The sequence below is a fragment of the Grammomys surdaster genome, unplaced genomic scaffold (assembly GCF_004785775.1).
Source record: "Grammomys surdaster isolate TR1022 unplaced genomic scaffold, NIH_TR_1.0 279, whole genome shotgun sequence".
Classification (NCBI taxonomy): Eukaryota; Metazoa; Chordata; class Mammalia; order Rodentia; family Muridae; genus Grammomys; species Grammomys surdaster.
Window position 1 is genome coordinate 7,150,682 of NW_021604720.1, and position 22,234 is coordinate 7,172,915.

Sequence of the window (22,234 nt, forward strand, 5' to 3'; positions counted from 1 at the left end):
GCCTATCCATGGGAAAGTGTTAGCCCTATGGGACCACAGACCTAATTAAACATTAATTGACCTCTTCTGGCAGCTATAAATTACTAATAATTCCTCATCAAAGATAGTACTTTATACTGTCTTCCCTCTCTACAATGAGATTTTCTGTAGGGTGAACTTGTTTCTATTATCACAACTTCTGTTTGTTTATATGTGGAACTGTCTTGCTGTGTCCAGAAAGCATGGTTACCTTGTCTCTTCACTCCCTATGGCGTTTACAGTCCTTCTATTCTCTATTACACAATGAGCCTTTGGAGGAAAGGGTATGATATAGATGTCCCATTTTGTTGAATCATTTCCCAATCACATATTTTCTGTACCTGAGTGTCTGTGGTTTTTATGTCATCACCCATTGAACAAAGAAACTTCCCTGATGATGTTTGAGAGATGCATTACTTTATGGATTTACAATGAGACATTGTAAGGAGCAGATTTAGTATTATGTCACATTAGCGGATTAGTAGAAGTAGGCTCTTCCATAGAGCTTGTGACCTTGCTATCTACTTTCTTAGTCTGCACAATTATGACAATTTTATATTTCACTGTGATGCTGAAGGTAAATCCAAGTAGCAAGTGGCCAGTTATTCCCATGACACCAGTGCCACTCTTGTACCAGGACACATATCTTGTCGGGCAGGTCACTGCTGTAGCTCCTGGTGTTCACAGCTGAGTAAGACTTTTCCCCTGTGATAGCATGTACGGTGTCTTCTAGGATCATGAGAGCTATCTAGTAGTGATGAAGGTTCTAGGAAATTTCGGTTTGTTTTCTCCAGTTGGGATTACTCCATATTTTTATTTCTACAGAACTGGTACAGCATTTAGTATGGAAAGTATATTTTTCAACTTCCTCAAAAATTTATCATTTGTTTATAAAAGACACAATAGATTCATTAAAGGAAGAATGAACAGCAACATATATTTCTAGAATTATTGGATGTCTCTACGATGGTTTATCTTCATCTCATTTTATTTTTAGTATTTTTTTATTATCATTCTGTACGCTTACATCTCAAATGATATCCCATTTCCCGTTTACCCCTTCATAAACCGCACATCCCACAGCCACCCTCCACTCCCTCCCCTTTGCTTCTAAGAGGGTGCGCCCACACCAACTCACCATCTCCCACCCCACCACTCCAGCATCCCTTACACTGGGAGCACTAAGTGGTCTGGCCAGTAGATGTTGTTCTCCCTATGGGCTTGCAGTCCACTTCTGCTCAACCAGGTCTTCCACCAGCTTCCCCACAGGAATCCCTGAGCTCACTCTGATGGGTGGCTTCAAGCATCCACATACGCATTGCTCAGTTGCTGACTGAACTTCCCACGGAACAGCCACACCAGGTTCCTGTCAACAAGCGCCTCTTGGCAACAGCAACAGTGTCTGGTTTGGTGTCTGCAGACATGATGGATCCTCAGGTGGGATAGTCCCTGGATGGCCCTTCCTTCAGTCTCTGCTCCCTTTTTTGCCCCTGTTCTTCCTTTGGACAGGAACTTTTCTGGTTTAAAAATTTTGAGATGGGTGGGTGGCCTCATCCCTCGACTTGGGGGCTCTATCTTCTGGAGGTGATCTCTACAGGTTCTAACTCCCCTTCTCTGAACATTTCAGCTAAAGTCATCCTCATTGGTTCCTGGGAGCCACTCCTTCCCCTGGTGTCTAGGACCATCCAGTAGCTATCCCCAGTTTATCATCCCCAACTGTTCCATAGTTTTGATTTGATTTGCAGACCCTCTGTAACTCTCTCCCATCCCCCAATATCTGATACTTCCCCCTTATTTCCTCCCCCTCCTCTCTCCGTCCCAAGTTCCCCCTCCTTCCATTCTAAACTTGACTATATTTAGAACCACGTAGGAAACAAAGTTATGAAAATCTAAACTAAATTAGTAAAACAAAGAAAATCAAGACAAAAATAGAAAAAAAACATAAAAATACCCCAAAACCCATGAGGTCCATGTTGTGTTGGACAACAACTCAAAGCCAGTTTCAACACTTCTAGAACCTGAGCCTATATACCTCAGGTTTCTTCCTCTTCTCCTATCCCTATTTCCTATAGATTTGATTTTTAAGGCTATTTTTTTCTTATAGAAAATAGATTCATCTCTCATATAATATATCCTGATCACAATTTCCCTTTGCTCCACTCCTCCCAGATCCCTGCCTCATTTTCTCTACACACAGAAATACTTACCATCCATTTCATTCATTAAAGACAAAGTCTCCAAGAGACAACAACCAAATACAGCAAAACAATATACAGCAAGACAAAGCAAAAGCCTTCTCACTAAGGCTGAAATATTCAATACAATAGGAGGAGATGGCTCCAAAGACCAAGCAAAAGGTGAGAGATAATATCTGTTCCCACTTTTAGAAGACCCACAGAAATACCAAGCAACAACAAATCCATGCATGCCACATTGTTGGGAGCTAACTCCTAGCAGAAAGTGGCTATCATCTTTGCAACCATCTCGAGCCATATATCCTGACAAGAGACTTGTTTTCAACAGCCCACAGCAGCTGAGCACACTCTGATAAACATCTTGTTTTACTCACATATCTTGTTTTGCTGCTTAGTGCCCCCAGCTGCAAGGCACATGTGGTATCCATGCTGCAAGGCACGTGACATAATGCCTTCAGCTGTGTTCCCCTGCTTGTCCGTGAGGGCAAGGCACGTGGTAAAGTGTATAAATACCCAGAATTTATTTTCAATAAGAGAGACTTGATCAGACCCTCTGTCTTGTCTCCATTCTTTGTGTCTCTTACCCCTCCATCCCCACTCTCTCTCTCTTGCTAGACCCTGTTGACTGACCAGAATGAGCCAGGACATAGTGGCCACCAAATGTGGGGCAGTATGGGCTGTTACAAAGTGGCACCTCAAGGTTGGGGTTCCAGTAAGCAGGATACAGTGAAGGACACCACAGGAACTGGAAGCGTGCATCCTCACTCCTGCGCTGGAGAACCTGTTGACTGATGGAGAGAGCCCAGACACCACATGATTGCTCTTTCAGTCCTGTGAATGCATAAGAATCCTGCTTATTTGGTTCAGTGGACGACTATGTCCTGTGCCCTGTATTCTTTCTGCTTCCTATATTCTTTACTTGCCTTCTTCCATAGGGTTCTCTGAGATCCACAGAATGTCTAGTTTTGGGTCTCTGAATATGCTACTATCTGCTGCCAGAGGAAGCCTCTCTGACATCAACTGGACAAGGCCCTGATCTGTGAGCACAGCATAATATCATTAAGAATTTACTTTATTGATGTTTTTTTGTTACAAGTCATATTTACTGTTTGCTGGGTAACTAGGCTATCAAAGTCTCCAGTTTCTGGCCATCCAGTCTGTATTAATGTTCCATCCTACCTCAAGGACATGTCCTTAAGTATATTCATTGTAACATTATTTGTAATACCCAGATACAAGAAACTTAAATTCTCTTAACTGAATAATTGTTAAAATATTGTTATATTTACACAATGGTAAATGTGTTATACTTACACAATAAATACTCAGTTGTTAGAAAAAAAAAAGACATCAAGCTAGGGTAGACCCAAACAGGACTGTTCTTTTAAAAAATCAGTAAGATAATTACTAACAGTATTTTTTTCTAAATTCTACAGCATCAGGTGAGAACGGATGATGACACCCACAGTCATAGACTATGCAGTAATAGAGTCTAAACTGGAGATTTCTATTGGATCCCTCTTCTTGGAGATCAGGAATGTGTGGAAGAGAAAAAGGACAGATGGTAAGAGGAAGAGGGGTTGGAGGGCCCCAGGAAAACATGGCCCACCTAACACAAGTAAGACAGGCTCACATGGACTCATAGAAAGTGAAACAGTAAGCATGGAGCCAGCATGGGTCTGCACTAGGCCCTTTGCTTGTATGTTATGATTATTAGCTTGATAACTTTTTAGGAATCCTAACCATGTTTGTAAGTCTATCTCTGACTATTTGTCTGCTGTTGAGACCCCTTTTCCCCTATCCAGTTGCTTTGTCCAGTTGTCCAGAATCTATATGAGGGCTTTCATGTGGTCTAATTGTATCATTTTTGCCCTGTTTGACTGTTTCCATTTGAAGGCTTGCTCTTTTCTGAAGAGCAAATGAAAGGGCAGGGTACATGGGGAAGAGAGTTTATGGGGCTATGTAATAGTAATGGACAGAGGATAAATTGTTTTGTGGGTCTATCGGATGAGAGAAGAGTCTGTTTTTAATAAAAATATATAATATTATATATAAAATATATTACATATATTAAAAATGAGAGAAAATCTATAGAAATGAAGATAATAATTTAAGAGAAGTTGACGTAATAGTGAGTTTATTTATGTCTGAATAATTTCCCATCTCATATACAAGGCTATATTGCTATGGGGATGCTTTTAGTGCACGTGTGCTGAATGTGTGTGAAGTTTTGTGTGAAAGACAGTAGACTAACATATGTGTGCATGCTCATGCAGTTGTCAATGGCAGATGATTTCCTCAGTGTCATTCTTCCTAAATTTGTGAGGCTGTATCCCTCAATGAATCTTGACCACACCAATTAAGCTAAGACTTTTGGCAGTTGAACCTTGCAGACAATCCTATGACTTCAAACCAGTGCTGGGCCTACAGACTTACGACATTAAGCAGATTTTGCTTTTTTATGTGGATGTTGACGGCTAAAACTCACATTCTCATGTTTGCAGAGTTTCACTTGCCCACTGACTGGTAGTCTCATATGCAAATTTATATTCTTTTCAATGTTCTACTGATGCGTATACTTATAGTTTAATAACTGTAATATATGACAGTTTAGTAAATAATGAATGGTGTAACATCGCACCCAGAAAGCTTTTGCATATAAATAACAATAACAAAATTTCTTATCAAAATTACCAATACAATCTAAGAGATTGTCTAATTATAAAAGATATAGTTCATTTAAATTGATTGTGCAAACATTTAAATTACATTATTGAATACAAGGTTTATAAGTGCATGTAGTTTCTTAAAACTTGAACACAATAATAGGTTTTCAAATGCCACTGACTTTTATTCAGTCAATATATTCCATATTTTGAACAGTTAAAGACTGATTTTAACAAATACCCTAGATATAACCTTTAAGAAACAAATAAAGCAAACTGAGTCTCATTCTCTATGTAACATAATTTCATCAAGCTATTCTCTTTGTCAAATAACTCTTATTTAGCAGCATAAAGAAAAAGGATATTTTCTATTTTTCAGTATTGTTTATCTTACGCACAGAATTAAATGAACATAATAAAATTCCAGTCATCTTGATCTATGTGGTCATTATTCATATACTGTAAAATAAAATCATCTTGCTTAAGATTTCTTGGAAAAGAAGGTGAAATTATCCTGAATGCTGCATCACTGATAGCAGAAAAATCAATACAATAAATTTCATATTTTATATACACATATAAATGCATTAGGTACATACAGATCCGTTCCCAGAGTCTTGTAAATTTCCCTGATATAGGCTCTATGTGTTCTTCTATAAGCAGAAACTTTTAGAATAGCCAGGGTATTGTTTTTCTTTCACTGTCTGTATGCCTGTCTGTGTCAGTTTGTGTGCAGATGTCTCTATGTATGTAACTCAATGTGTATATGTCTATGTCTATTCTCATTCTCTCTCTCTCTCTCTCTCTCTCTCTGTCTCTCTCTCTCTCTCTCCCTCCCTCCCTCCCTCTCTCTCTGTCTCTCTCTGTCTCTCTCTGTCTCTCTCTGTCTCTCTGTCTCTCTCTCTCTCTCTCTGTGTATGTATGTGCAAATGTATTTGTGTTTGTCAATTCCTGTATGTGTGTCTATGTTGTTTTAATACATAATTAACTATAATATATCATTTTTATCTATAAAGCTTTTATAGCAATCAATATAAATTGTAAACTTGAATTTTGCCCTAATGCTGAAACTGTGTTCTGGTGAAAGAAGAGACAGTAACAATTATCTTTATTTTATTTTTAAGACTACAAAGTGACAATACCAATAAATCAGCTAATGGCTATATTCTTTCCATCTTATTTGTCCAGAACAAATAAGTGTAATAATACTTTTAAATTTCTGAATACAGGCAGGAGAGCCAGGGTGCTTAATTTGTGGTTTTAACAACTTAAATTTCTTAGTGGTAACAGAAAACTAGTAATTCACATATATTGGAATTAAATTGAGTTGAACCAAGAAAAAAGGAAAAGAAAAATATATTCTCATTTTCAATGACTCAATGTAGCTACAAGGCAGGCAATTTACTTTCTTCTTCTGATGGAATTTTTATTTATCAATTAAGGCTTTAAATCCATCCATGTTATCTGTGCTTACTCAGGGGAGGTATTTGTCCTTTTTGATCTTTGCCTAGGCATGGAATTCTTCAAGTGTCCTGGAACCCTTAGCACTGGTGGCACTGCAAGGAACATAGTATATATTTTCAAATCCAGAAAGTTTATGAGAGTGAAGGAACTTTGAAGAAGAGAAAATGATCCGGGAAAACTGGAATTTTTGATCATCTTTCCTGTGAATCATATATTCAAAACTGAAAGTCAGCACCCATATAGCATTGGTGTTTCATCTCCATATCTGGATGATGAGTGAGGAAACTATGTCCACCAGAGAAACATTTGCACATGGAGGGATGTATCTGGAGCCCCTGAAGATGCAGAAGTTACAGACAATCCTGAATACAGACTGAAATACCACATACTAAGCTGCTGTTTTCATATTTGCTTGATTTTATATTTTCTGTGAGTCTTTACTTCAACTATGTATTTACCTTCAGAGATACTTTCTTAATCTTCCCTCATGGAGATTCTTCAGTTTGAAGAGTTCACCTATACAAGTAAAGGAGGAGGTTTAGGTTTTGTTTCCTAGTGATTTAACTGATTATCTTTTCTCTAAAGAACTCATGAAAAGAACCAAACCAATTACTATATGGAAGTCAACACAATGTTTAGCATTTATGTTCACAAGTCCATCACCTACATGTATCCACTAAACAATTAAAGCTGACTAAATTACACACATTGAATGAACACTACGTATGAGGTTTACAAATACAGGGCTTTTGGTTTTGTAAATATATATGTACATATCTCCAAAGGTTTTATTTATTTATTATATTTAAGTATTCTTTAGGTGTCTGCAGACACCTCATAAGAGGACAACAGATCTCATTGTGGATGGTTGTGAACCACCATGTAGTTGCTGGGATTGTAACCTATGACCTCCAGAAGAGGAGTCAAAGCTCTTAACCACTGTGCATTCTTAAAATTCAAAACACAATTACTTCTATAAATTTGCAAGAGATACTAGAATTTTCTTTAATTTAATGTGGTGATATTTTTAGATTAGATTCGTATCAGGAAGTTTTAAATTCTGGCTCTCAACTTTCTACAGGTACATGGATTGGTTTTCTCCTCTTTTCTATCTTATACATTTCACATTGTCAAAAAGTTTGAAGCACAGCTTTAGTCAATATAACTACCAGTACTTCTAAATATTAGCACAGCAAATGATAAGGAAAAAAGACTGTAGCCTTCATTACAAGGGAACATGTTTACTATAGTTTAGGGACTAGCTTATAAGATAGCATTAAACATATCTTGTAGCTAAGTCATGTGTAAATGCTCTTGATTAGAATTATATGATGAATGACATACTCATAGCACATTCTATTGTTAAATGTCATTGTCCAAAGAGTATTCTAATTCATTGAAGGATATCTTTCTTCCTTTTTATAGTATACAATTAGCTGCAAAACAAAATAATCAACTACTCCAATACAAAATGAAAGTTTTTGCTTTATCATACACTATAAGTACTTAGAATCATGAACTTCAGTGTCTGCTTGCTTTAAAAAATCAGAATCACTTAATGTCAACACGCATGTGTGTGTTTGTGTGTGTGTGTGTGTGTTTAAATTGTTTTCTTTAGGTATACTTTTATCTGTTAAAATTATTTCTGAAATTCTACTTCAGTACATTTCATGTTTTGATATAACCCTTAGTATATGTAAAATAAATTAACTATCATCAGAGGTAGTCTGATGGAAACTTAATGTAGGTACATTTTTAGTGAATATGTTAATTTGTACCTCGCATATTACACATTCATAAGAGAGGAAATATAACCCTCTCTCCCGATTTATGGATGAAAATTTGACTTCTGAATTTACTACCCACTACTATTAAATAAAATGATTTGAAGACCTTGTTAATTCTTCACTCTGCTTACATTAGTTTCTGGTCAATTTAATCCATCCCGGGAAATATATTCACATAAACATGGCTGAGAAGAAGTGAATCATTGAAATTCATTCAGCTCACAGAAAAAGAACCATGTAGATATTTCTCTGAATATCTACTCACCATTATATACCATTCATGTAACCTGTTTTTGTTTTCAACATCACAATGAAAGCTGAAAATATTATTTGGAAAATAGCTTCTGGCGTGGAAAATAAGAAATCCCCAAATATGTTCGGAAATCCCCAAACTACGTAACAGTAGAGGGGACCAAATGGTACAGACAGAATGAGTCTCCATGTGGAGGTTCTACTATGTCCTTTTCAAAGACTCAGATCTCTAAGCTGTTTTATGACAGGTTTTTCTTTATAAAAACAATAAATAAAGCAGATCAACCTGGTGGGCATATGGTGCAAGGATAAAGTAGACATTAATTTTCTCTCTTATGTCCCAAACATTCTAACATTGTTCATTTGATCTGCCCTAAGATTGACAACACAAGTTAGATTTGGTTTGTGATGGTCACAAGACTCAAACAGGCAGAGGTGGCAGTTATGAATAATTACAGCAGATTGCTCTCCATGTCTTGAAATATAAATGAGAAATAGAACTTTGATGGACACAGGAAACACATCATCAAAACTCCACAAATATAGTATACAATTATTGGGAGAAACCTGTTTATGTTGATTTCTGGTGAAGTTTTATTTTTTAAAGAATAGAATCCAACTTTTTAATGATATTTGGAAATAAAATTCACAGAGGAACTATAGAAATCCACTCACAGTGTTTTCAAACACCCTTCTCACTGTGAACTATGAGTAAGTAACAAAATATAACTTGAAAAAGTTATTTGATTTTTACCAAATATGTATTATTTTATAAGTCAAAATATATTATATAGGTGTATATATGGGCAGACTTATTATTTCAACGTTTAAAAAGGTGAAATCTACTTTCCTTCTCTCTTCCGTAAAAACAAGTGGACCTTTATGTGACTTGAATCAATGTGAGGAAATTTCTGAAGATATTCTAAGGAAAGGAAGACCTCATTCAGGTAAAAGAGGCAAGCATTTCTAGCTAGTGTCTTTTGACATTAAGAAGACAGAACTTTGCCCCTGGCATAGACCTGTCCTTACTTTTCTTTACTGAATTTAGTTCAGTTAAAAACAAGATGAGTTCTTCTGTTCATAGAATTCTTTACACCATAATGACTATTAATCCATAAGACAGCTGGTTAATTCTAATATAGTGGAACTGGAGACAAAGATCTACTACTCTACAAAGTAAAAATGGCAGTGAGTGCATTGAATCTGCAGATTGCATTTGGTAAGATGGCCTTTTTTTTTTCAATTCAAAATTTTCATTTCACTGATTCTAATATTTGTAACAGAATTGTTAATTTAACATATATGCTTTTTTGGTTTCTCTATTTTTTTTTTCAATTTTATCTGTAAATGTGCTCTTGGTGGGAAAAACAGTTCAGTGGCAGAACACTTAATCAGTGTACTTGAGATCTGAGATACTTTTTTCACTAATTGCAGAGGAAAACAAACAAAATAAATGTGCAATTTTTAAAAAATTGGATGCTTTTCTTATTTTCATTTCAAATGTTATTCTCTTTCCCGGTTTCCCCTCCAGAAATCTCCTATCCCATCCCCCCCCCCCCCGCGTCTATGAGGGTGCTCCCCCACCAACCCACCCACCTACTCCAGCCCTGACATTCCCCTGCACTGGGGCACTGAACCTTCACAGCACCAAGGGCCACTCTTCCCATTGATGCCTTGCAAGGCCATTCTCTGGCACATATGTGCCTGGAGCCCTGGGCCACTCCATGTGTACTCTTTGGATGATGGTTTAGTCCCTGGAAGCTCTGGACTGTTGGTTGGCTGATATTATTGTTCTTACTATGGGATAGCAGACCCCTTCAGCTTCTTCAGTCCTTTCTTTAATTCCTCCACTGGGGACCCAGTGCTCAGTCCAATGGTTGGCTGCAAACATCCTCCTCTGTATTTGTCAGGCTCTGGCAGAGACTCTCAGGAGACAATTATATCAGGCTCCTGTCAGCAAGCACTTCTTGTGATTCACAATAGTGTTTGGGTTTGGTGTCTGTATAGGAGATTGATTCCCAGGTGGGGCATCTCTGGACAGTCTTTCCTTCATTCTATCTTCCATTCTTTGTCTTCACACTTTCTTCCCTTGAGTAATTTGTTCTCCATTCTTTTGTTGTTGTTGTTGTTGTTACAATTTTTTATTGTATTTTTTAAAATTTACATTTCAAATGTTATCTCCTTTACACATTTCCCAGAGGGAATCTCCCTATAGAGCAGACCTTCCCCCTGGTTCTGTGACAGTGCTCACCCACCCATCAACTCCTGCCTCCCTGCCCTGGCAATCCCCTACACTGGGATATTGAGCCTTCAAAGGATCAAGGGCCTGTCTTCCCATTGATGCCCATCCTCTGCTACATATGCTGATGGAGCCTTGGATCATTCCTTGTGTACTTCTTGATTGGTGGTTTAGTTCCTGGGAGCTCTGAGGTATATGGTTGGTTAATATTGTTTTGCTTCCTATGGGGTTGAAAACCCCTTCAGCTCCTTTAGTCCTGTCTCTAACTTCTCCATTGGAGACCTTGTGCTCAGTCCAATGCTTGGCTGCAAGCTTACTCCTCTGTATTTGCCAGGTTCTGACAGAAACACTTGGGAGACAGCTATATCAGGCTCCTATCAGCATGCACTTCTTGGCATCCACAATAGTGTTTGGGTTTGTTGACTGTATATAGGATGAATCCCCAGGTAGGGCAATCTCTGGATGGCCTTCCCTTTAGTCTCTGCTTCACACTGTCCCTGTATTTGCTCCTGTATTTTGTCCCCCCACTAAGAAAAATGGAAGCACCCTCACTCTGATATTCCTTCTTCTTGAGCTTCATTTGGTCTGTGAATTGTATCTTTGGTATTCTGCTTTTTAGGACTAATATCCACTTACTAGTGAGTCCATACCATGTGTGTTCTTTTGTGATTAGGTTACCTCACTCAGGATGATATTTTCAAGTTCCATCCATTTGCCTAAGAATTACATGAAGTCATTGTTTTTAATAGCTGAGTAGTACTCCATTGTGTAAATGTATCACATTTTCTGTATCCATTCTTCTGTTGAAGGACACCTGAGTTCTTTCCAGGTTCTGACTATTATAAATAAGGCTGCTATGAACACAGTAGAGCAGGTGTCCTTGTTATATGTTGGAGCATCTTCTGCATATATGCCAAGGAGTGGAATAGCTGAGTTTTCAGGTAGTACTATGTCCAGTTTTCTGAGGAATCAACAGACAGATTTCAAGAGTGGTTGTACCAGCTTACAATCCCACCAACAATGGAAGAGTGTTCCCCTTTCTCTGAATCCTCACCAGAATCTGCTGTCACCTGAGCTTTTGAACTTAGCCATTCTGACTGGTATGAGGTAGAATCTCAGAATTGTTTTTGCATTTCCCTGATGACTAAGGATGGTTGAACATTTCTTTAAGGTGATTCTTGGCCGTTGGATATTCCTTAGTTGAGAATTCTTTGTTTAGCTTTTTACTCCATTTTTAATAGGTTATTGGGTGCTCTGGAGTCTTCTTTGTATATACTGGATAGTAGCCCTCTATCAGATGTAGGATTGGTAAAGATCCTTTTCCATTCTGTTGTTTGCCATTTTGTCCTATTGACAGTGTTCTTTGCCTTACAGAAGATTGCAATTTTATGAGGTCCCATTTGTCAATTTTTGATCTTAGAGCATAAGCCATTGGTGTTCTGTTCAGGAACTTTACCCCTATGCCCATGTGTTTGAGACTCTTGCCCACTTTCTCCTCTATTTAGTTTCAGTATATCTGGATTTATGTGGAGTTTCTTGATCCACATGGACTTTAGCTTCGTACAATGTGATAAGAATCCATTGGTTCACATTCTTCTACATGCTGACCTCCAGTTGAACCACCACCATTTGTTGAAAATGCTGTCTTTTTTTCCACTAGATGGTTTTAACTCCATTGTCAAATATCAAATGATTATAGATAGTGGGTTCATTTCTGGGTTTTCAATTCTATTCCATCGATCTTCCTTCCTGTCTCTGTACCAATACCATAAAGTTTTATCACTATTGCTCTGTAATACAGCTTGAGGTCAAGGATGGCTATTCCCCCAGATTTTCTTTTAATTTTTGAGAATAGTTTTTGCTTTCCTGGGTTTTTTTGTTTTTCCAAATGTATTTGAAAATTGCTCTTTCTAACTCTATGAAGAATTGAGTTGGAAGTTTTATGGGGACTGTATTCAATCTGTAGATTGCTTTCAGTCAGATTGCCATTTTTACAATATTAATCCTGTCAATCCATGAGCCTGGGAGATGTTTCCATCTTCTGATATCTTCTTTCATTTTTTTTCTTCAGAGACTTGAAGTTCTTGCCATACAGATCATTTACTTGCTTGGTTAGAGTCACACCAAGTATTTTATCTTATTTGTGACTATTGAAGGGAGTTGTTTCCCTAATTTCTTTCTCACCCTGTTTATCCTTTGAGTAAAGGAAGGCTACTGATTTTTTTGAGTTAATTTTATATCCAGCCACATTGCTGAAATTGTTTATTAGGTTTAGGAGTTCCCCTTTCTAAGAGGAACTGAAGCATCCACACTTTGGTCTTCCTTCTTCTTGAGTTTCACGTGCTCTCTGAATTGTTTTTCGGGTATTCTGAGCTTTTGAACTAATATTCACTTGTCTGTGAGTGAATTTCTTCAATGTGTGTTGTTACAGCTCCCTTTTCAGTTTTGATTTTGTTAATTTGGATACTGTCTTTGCGCCCTTTAATTTTTCTAAGGATTTATCCAACTTGTTGATTTTCTCAAAGAAACAGCTCTTGGTTTTTTGATTCTTTATATCATTCTCTTTGTTTCTGTTTGGTTGATTTCAGACCTGAGTTTGACTATTTTCTGCTATCTACTCCTCTTGAGTATGTTTGCTTCTCTCTGTTCTGCAAATTTCTGGTATGCTGTTAAGTTGCTAGTATGGGATAAATTCAATTTCTTTATGAAGGCACTTAGCGCTATAAACTTTCCTCTTAACCCTGCTTTCATTGTGTCCCATAAGTTTGATTGTGTTGTGCCTTTTTTTTCTTTTTTTAGATAATTCTAAAACATCTTTGATTTCTTTCTTTCTTCCTGACCCAGTTATTCATGGAGCAGATAGTTGTTTAGTTTCCATGTGTATGTGGACTTTCTGTTGTTTTTGTTGTTAATAATGTCTAGCCTTATTATGTGATGATAGGATAGAATACATGGGATTATTTCAATCCTCTTGTATCTCTTGAGGCCTGTTTTTGACTAATTATATGATCAATTTTGGAAAAGGTTCTTTGTGGTACAGAAAAGAATGTATATTCTCTTGTTTTTGGGTGAAACGATATGAAGATACCTTTTAAATCCATTTAGTTAATAATTTCAGTTAGTTTCACTGTGTCTCTGTTTATTTTCTGTTTTAATAATCTGTCAATTGTGAGGCAGGGTAATGATTGTAATGCACAAAAAATAAAATTATTAAAAAATAGCAGTGAATAGCACACAGAGATACAAAGCTCTATTTGAAGAGATCTCTTCTGCTGCAGGCAGATGCTCCTCTTGTGAAACTCCATAGTGGGCTTCTTAGATAAGTTGATACAGTCTCTTACCCAAAAAATAAAAAGGATATATGGAAATGGAAAGGGAAGGAATCATTTCAGTGAGAACTGCAGCTTGGCAGAACACAGAAACAAAACAAAAACAAACAAACAAAAATACTCCACCAATGTTAGAATAGGCAATGTGTAATGTAGATGGAGGAGGTATTACTCCCTTTTACTGGGGTCTCAGACATAGAAAGCTAAGGTATTTTTCCCTGTTCTGGCTAAATCTCATTCTTTACTATTGCTGTATAGACAGAATGTACCAACATGATCTAGCTGTCAATTACATTTACCTATGGAACTTTTTCAAGAACCTTGAGAAATAATTTATCTTGTTAGATGTTAAATCATTAAAAATATGGCATATATTTTGTGCAATATGTGCATAGTTTAGTGGAAATAATGCCAAATAGTTTGCTTAAAGAACTCAATTAAATTCAGTGGTTTTCCTTTTTTCCATATGCATTTTATTTCAATGAATAGCAAATAATACCATTAAATTTTACATCTCAGAGGAAAAAATATATATGTTTAAATAAAAATGATCATTTTTTATGAAATTAGTGAATCAGGATGTGGTTTAGAGAAATTATTACTCTATTTTCCTCTGGAAATGAGAAGAGATTTTTTAAAAAGATCCTTAATTACTGGGAATGTAGGTCCATATGCATGTTTCAGTTTACACACTCTTCTGTACGTATTTAAACTTTATCAACTATCACAAACCCCGATGTTATTACAAAAAGAATGGTGTATAAATGCAAAATTGAAACTACCAAAAGCTCTATATGTCCAGTTTCTGTCTGGTAAGTAGTTTCTCTATTTATTAAATCGACAGTTTACTATATCAAATGTAAACCGACTGAACATCAGAAACCTGAAAAAGCAATTGATTTCAAGTTTTATCAGCAACTCATTCAGATCTTGCAGAAAAGTGTAATCACTCACACAGGCTCAGGCTTTGAGACTGAGAAAAGGAAAAAAAATAATCTCTTCACTTTTTGATGTGAAAAAGGAAAGAAGAAATAAGTTAGAGAAAGGAGAGAGAGAGAGCGAGCATCTTGGCATGTTAAAGGGCAAATTTTGAATTTAGAAGAGAACTTACAGGAGTAAGTTCATTCTTTGGATCATGTAGGTTGCAGAACTGGAACTCAGGATTTTAGGAATGGTAGAAAATACCTTTACACCATGAGCCATCTTTCTAAAGCTTAAAAGTTTCTATTTTCTTTAACTGCATTTCCTGTATCTCTTAAACAAACTTTAATAAACTCCTTCAATATTTTTCCATTATTTTCTTTTCTTAATAGAGAAAGCAACCATGAGTGTGTTGAAGAATACCCTTAAATTCTCAGAAGTAAAGGATTAGCTATGCTCATTGGTCACCCTCCACCAGCTAACTGAGAAAGACACCACAAAATCTTTCCTGTGACTTACAATTATGATTGGTACAAAGTGAATAAGAAAAAAGGAAGATTTTTGAGTAGAAAAATCAACAATTGTAAAACTTGAGATTTCCTTTCATGTGTGTAGTATTTGCCTATATGTACAGTACACATGTGAAGTGATGTTTGTCGACACCAGGACAGGTAGCAGATGCCCTGGAACAAGACTTACATGTGGTTTTAAATTTTCTTGTATATGCTAGGAACTGAAATTCAGATAATATTAAAGATTAGCAATTTTTCTTAATTTCTGAGAAATCTCTTCATCCCACCTCTTTTTAAAACAGGAAAAGCTTTTTTTCACAAAAGCTTTTATGAAGCTTTTATTTTTAATTGACTTGAAGCCTAGTATGTAATAGACAATGGTAAGGTTACAGAGGTGTAAAAAAAGAGCCTGCTTCAATCATTGGTTTCTTCTGACTGTAGATTTTATTCAAAAATATCTGACAATGGCTGGAGCTGATTCACATTCTTAAATACCACACTGCCTACTTTATGAAAATAAAATCACAGGGCAAGGTCAGAGAAGGCATCCAGGAGAATATTAAGAAGCAAGTGACAGTTGTTGCAGATGGTTTTTTGAGATGGAGCAATATGAATGGATTTGGAAATATGTCAGTACAGAATTAACAAGAAATATCCAACTGTGAGTATGAAGAAAAAATCATAGGTACTTTCTGAGGACTTAGTCTCCTGCAATCAATACATATGATTTATTTAAGTAGATACTTACCTAGTTCCATAATATTTGTAATAAAAAACGGAGACTTAATATTTAATAAAGGAGGTTCACTTAAGCTCATATTTCATGGAGGTGAAAGTTTAAAACATAGGTGACTTTTATATTTTTGACTCCTGAGGATGAGTTCTGAACAAATGATACTACCAAGCCAGAAGATACCACAGGGTAATTCAGAAACTCACAGAGCTTCCTAACCCAGGTTCCATTTGTTTATAACAGAAAGCTTTTGTCAGAATGAGTTGGATTCTGGTAAGAGTCCTGAGCAACAGCAATTTTGAGAACGAAGCTTCCTGAATGTGAACATTTGAGGCATACATAAATCCACTGCCAAACGATAAGCCTCAGCATCAAGACACTGACTGTTAACTTTTCACATAGGTAATACATTTTTCTGAAGCAAAAAGGTTCAACCAAAGGCTTAGAGGTTCTTTGCTGGTGTACGGATATTTTCACAAGACAGAGGCCAGTTGATCTACCAGGGGTGAGAGAAAAGGAACCTCCACCTGAATCCAGTGTTAAGTTTTCACAGTCAAAAACTTTATATATCTGAAAATGGAAGACAAATCCTCTCTACAGAGAAATATTAATACTGATTTACAATAAACTAAAATATAAAATCAGAATTATAATTCATTAATTAGTATGTGCTAGCCATATGGACCAGATATTTTAAAACAAAAATAACCTGTTATTTTCACAGTAGGAAAGAAAACGGGAGAACAAATTTCTCCAAGCCCTCCCACCACACCCCAAATCATGAGTGCTTTGATTTGGAGGCCAACCTCATGCTAATTTGGCTTCATATATACAATTTCCCACAGTGAAAAATGTTATTGCTCTTCACAAATTTGGCTTTTGCTACTCTATTAATTTTTTCTAATGTAAAAATGGTTTCTGAATAGAACTACATAGACTTCTGCAAAGATTTTTCTTTTACAGAGTACAGCTAGATTGCATGATGATAGAAGATACTGATACTTACCTTACAAAATGTGCTTTTTAAGAACCTCTTCACTTTAAAGCTTCTTTTTACCAAAGCTGCTCTCTCTTTCTCTCTCTCTCTCTCTCTCTCTATTCTCTCTCTTTCTGTTTGTTTGTCTGTGTGTGTGTGTGTGTGTGTGTGTGTGTTAATTTGAAGATCTCTTTAGGGTTCTCAGGTGTATTTACATACTCTTAATTATTTGGTAAATAGCTGAGCTTTCTGATGGAAATTCTATTTCTATTTTGAATAAGTCCTATGAAATAATCTAGAGGTTTATAAGGTCAGAATAACTCAGAAATGTTAAAAACAATATGTACCTATGTTCATTGAAAGCACAAAAGGCTAATGCAACACCCCCAGAATATAGGTGGGAAAAAATATAAGATATAAGTTATCTCCATATTCTGTTAGCAGTATTCACCAACTCTGGTAATTTTGTAAAATGAAACAGTTTGTGACCATTTTTCCTGAATATAATCTATAAATAATCAACTCATTTACAGATCAGTTTGATGCAGTCTTGCTGATCTAGGATGTCATCATTCAGCTATGTAATGTCTGGATGTAGAAATTCTTGTATCTTACTTAACTGGTTCTAGTGTCACTGATAGTCAACAAATCCTGGCTTTGTTTTAAAATCCAAGTGTCCTGGAGATACAAAATATCTTACTAAATTATGTAGGTAGGGAATCATATTCTTTTACTTTTACAGAACTTAAAAAAATCAAAATTAAATGAAAATAAAGTACAACATGCAAGACTCCTGGGAGACTGCCTAATTCTCTGGTGGTTCTCTCTGGAAGATGCTGATTATGCAAAACATTGGTTAGGAGTTGGGCAGCAAAGCTCAGTTTTCTGAGTGTAAATGTTGCTTAGTGTATTAATAATATTTACCCTCTTTGATTCTTAGTTTTTCTGGGACCAGAAGCCAATGGCTTCAAAAAGAATTTTTACCCTTTTTTAACTACAGGAGATTAGGTAGACAATTTATTGCCTTCTCTGGCCAGGCATTCAGAAGCCTAGTTTACTCTGTGAAACAGAGGGGATGGAAAGGAAATTGATGAAAATCCTATACACATGAAAATATGCAGAGATATATGTACATTCCTACACCCAAATTCTGGCTGTGCATATATATATATATATATATATAGATAGATAGATAGATAGATAGATAGATAGATAGATAGATAGATATAGATGTAGATATAGATATAGATATATAGATATAGATATAGATATAGATATAGATATAGATATAGATATAGATATGTCTCAATAAACTCCATAAGTATATGAGTATGCATTCATGCTCATATACATACACATGTATCTACATATGTACATACAAAGAAACAGATATATACATTTGGACAGATGGATGAATGCATGTGTATAGGGTACAGCTCCCCAATCCACCACACTATACCACCTGGCCATTTTATGTACAAATATTCTTAGAAAAACTACCTTGTAGATAAAATGTTATACAAAATAGGAGTTACAAAAGAATGTTAATATTAAGTTCAAAGCAAGAGTTTCTCATAGCCTTGTCCTGTCATAGTGTATACCTGTGGCTTCATCCTTGGATTCGAATGCTTTTCCTTGAACACAATTTTGTCCCAAGCCCATATCTCCTTCATGTAATTATGAAAAATTGTTTTATTTATTATTGTGTAGCCTTTATATACTACTATGAGGAGTGGGAACATTCTATTCTTGATTCTAACTTTATTACAACTTTCTATTAAGACATCAAAATACATTTCTTAAAACTTTCTTCAGAAGATCAAATCACAAATTCTATAAAGCCATTAATTTATCTGAATATCATTACTTCATGAAAGTTCATCTTTATCACAATCTAAAGGAAGTCTTCTCAATAGAGAGAGCTAATGCCTAGGAATCTTTAGGCTATATAAGATTGTCAGAAAAGGCATATCAGCTGCAAAATGAATCGCTGAGATGAAGTCTCTCTGGACCATGCTGCCCAAATCTTAGGCCATGCAAAATGTTAGCCCAAATCCAAGAAAAATACATGCTATCCTTATGTTTTCATAGATGGTTTCTAACATAAGACATCCAGGAAATTATTAATACAAATTATGAATATTGAATTATGAATACAAACATGTGCTTTCAAAGATCACAGCCTTCTCTTAGCAAAGCAAAGGCAAAAATTTTGTTTTTTTTTTATTTTTCTAATTGGATATTTTATTTACCTCATTTCTGATTTCCACTCTGGAAACCTATTATCTCATCCTAGCTTCACCTGATTCTATGAGGGTGCTCCCACACACAATCACACACTCCATCCTTCCTGACCTGACATTCCCCTACATTGGGGCATCAAGCCTTCACAGGATTAAGGGCATCTCCTCCCCTGATGCTCAAGAAGGTTATCCTTTGCTACATATGTGGCTGGAGCCATGAATCACTCCATGTGTACTCTTTAATTGGTGGTTTATTTCCTGGTAGCTCTGGGGGGGTCTCATTAGTTGATATTATTGCTTCATAAAGGGTTACAAACCCCTTCAGCTCTTTCTCTTACTACTCCTTTGGGGACCCAATGCTCAGTCCAATGGTTGGACTGTAAGCATCTTCCTCTGTATTTATCAGTCTCTGGTAGAGACTCTCAGGAGACAGCTATATCAGGCTACTGTCAGCAAGTATTTCTTAGCGTACTCTATAGTCTATGAGTTTGGTATCTGTATATGGGATGGATCCCCAGTAAGGGCAGTCTCTGAATGACTTTTCCTTCAGACTCTGCTCCACACTTTGTCTCTGTTTTTTCCCTTGAGTATTTTGTTCTCACTTCTAAGAAGTTTTGAAGCATCCACACTTTGGCCTTCCTTCTTCTTGAGCTTCATTTGGTCTGTGAAATGCACCTTCAGTATTTCGAGCTTTTGGCTAATATTCACTTATCAGTAAGTGCATATCATGTTTGTTCTTATGTGAGTTTTCTCACTCAGGATATTTTCTAGTTCTATTCATTTGTCTAAGAATTTCATGAAGTCATTTTTTTTTAAAATAGCTATATCCTACACCATTGTGTAAATGTACCACATTTTCTACATCCATTCCTCTGTTGAAGGACATCTGGGAATTTTACAACTTCTGGCTATTATAAATAAGGCAGCTATGAACATAGTAGAGCATGTGTCCTTGTTATATGTTGGAACATGTTTGGGTATATGCCCAGGAGTGATATAGCTGGGAACTCCTGGTAGTACTATGTCCAATTTTCTGAGGAATCGACAGACTGATTTTCAGAGTGGTAGTACCAGGATACAATTCCACAAATGGAAGAGTGTTCCTCTTTCTGCACATCCTCATTAGCATCTGCTGTCACCAGAGATTTTTATTTTATCTATTCTGACTGGTGTGAGGTAGAATCTCAGGGTTGTTTTGATTTGCATTTCCCTGATGACTTAAGAATATGGACCATTTCTTTAGGTGCTTCTCAGCTATTCAATATTCCTCTGTTGAGAGTTCTTTCTTCAGCTCTGTACCCCATTTTAATAAGGTTATTTGGTTCTCTGGAGTCTAACTTCTTGAGTTCTTTGTATGTTAAGGATACTAGCCATCTATTGGATGTAGGATTGGTAAAGACCTTTTCCCAATCTGTTGAGTGCCACTTTGTCCTATTGACAGTGTCCTTTGCCTTACAGAATCTTTGCAATTTTATGTGGTCTCTTTTGTCTATTGTTAATCTTAGTGCATAAGCCACTGGTATTCTGTTCAAGAAATTTTCCCTTGTTCCCATGTGTGTTCATAGCTCTTCCCCCTTTTCTCTTCTGTTAGCTTCTGTGTACTGGTTTTATGTAGAGGTCCTTGATCCACTTGAAGTTGAATTTTGTACAAGGAGCCAAGAATAGATCAATTTGCATGTTTCTATGTGCTGCTGACCTCCAATTGAACCAGCACCATTTGTTGAAAATGCTGTCTTTTATCTACTGAATGGTTTTAGATCCTTTATCAAAGATCAAGTGACTATAAGCATATGGGTTCATATCTGAGTCTTCAATTTTATTCCATTGATTTATCTGCCTGTCTTTGTACAAATACCATGCAGTTTTTATCACTAATGCTCTGTAGTACAGCTTGAGGTCAAGGATGGTGATTCCTCCAGAAGTTCTTTCATTGTTGAGAATAGTTTTTGTTACCCTGGGTTTTTTGTTACTCCAAATGAATTTGAGAATTTCTTTAATTATGTGAAGAATTGAGTTGTGATTTTAATGGGGATTGTACTCAATCTGTAGATTGCTTTCAGCAAGATGGCCATTTTTAATATATTAATCATGCCAATCCATGAGCATGGGAGATCTTTCCATCTTCTGAGATCTTCTTCAGTTTCTTTCCTCAGAGACCTGAAGTTCTTGTCATACAGATCTTTCACTTGCTTGGTTAGATTTGCACCAACATATTTTATATTATTTGTGACTATTGTGAAAGTTGTGGTTTCCTTAATTTCTTTCTCAGCCTGTTTATGCTTTGAGTAGATGAAGGCTACTGATTTGTTTTAGTTAACTTTGTATCTAGCCACTTTGCTGAAATGGAGCTCTAGGAGTTCTCCCGTGTAATTTTTGGGGTCACTTAAATATATTATGATTTCATCTGCAAATAGTGATACTTTGACTTCTTCCTTTCCCATTTGTATCCCTTTGACCTCCTTTTGTTTTCTAATTGCTCTGGTTAGGACTTTCAGTACTATGTGGACAGCTTTATCTAGTCCCCGATTTTAATGGGATTGCTTTAAGTTTCTCTCTACTTAGTTTGATGTTGGGTACTGGTTTGCTGTATATTTCTTTTAGTGTGTTTAGGTATGGGCCTTGAATTCCTGATCTTTCCTAGACTTTTATCATGAAGGGGTGTTGAATTTTGTCAAATGCTTTCTCTGCATCTAATGAAATGATCATGTGATTTTTTTCTTTGAGTTTTTAATATAGTGGATTACATTGATGTATTTCCATGTATTGATCCATCCTTACTTCTCTCAGATGAAGCCTACTTCCTCAGAGTAAATGATACTTTTGATTTGTTGTTGGATTCTGTTTGCAAGAATTTTATTGAGTATTTTAGTATTGATAATCATTAGAGAAATTGGTCTGA